This window comes from Penaeus monodon, chromosome 30 (genome assembly GCF_015228065.2).
Source record: "Penaeus monodon isolate SGIC_2016 chromosome 30, NSTDA_Pmon_1, whole genome shotgun sequence".
Classification (NCBI taxonomy): Eukaryota; Metazoa; Arthropoda; class Malacostraca; order Decapoda; family Penaeidae; genus Penaeus; species Penaeus monodon.
Window position 1 is genome coordinate 12,334,830 of NC_051415.1, and position 452 is coordinate 12,335,281.

The following is a 452-nucleotide window of genomic DNA, read 5'->3' on the forward strand; positions in this document are numbered from 1 at the left end:
GGGAAGTTTCATATTATCACCTACTGCCGGCATCCTCTCAAAACGAGAAAACGATAGAATTGAGGAAATTAGCACAGTAGAACCGAATAGTGAATGGGAACGGACTAGACTTCGGCAAACTGGTTTGTGCTGGTAGTTCAAAATGAGCGTGTCAGTGTTTGCTGTGGCTGGTTGCTGGCAAACAAATGATCGGTCTATTCCCGTTAGATAATATAGACTACAACAACACTGAGAGGGCTGTGAAATATTGAAATAAATGTGAAAACTACACAACTATATATAACTTCCTTACTATAGATCTCCATCCACGACAAGAAGATGTGGAATACAAACACCTTCCTGTTCTCCACTACATCTTCAACAAACCAGGCAGTGATGATTGGCTTCACCATGCCATCATCTACCAGCACATATTTCTAAGGAGTAACTGATTTGTCATTGTATTACGCACC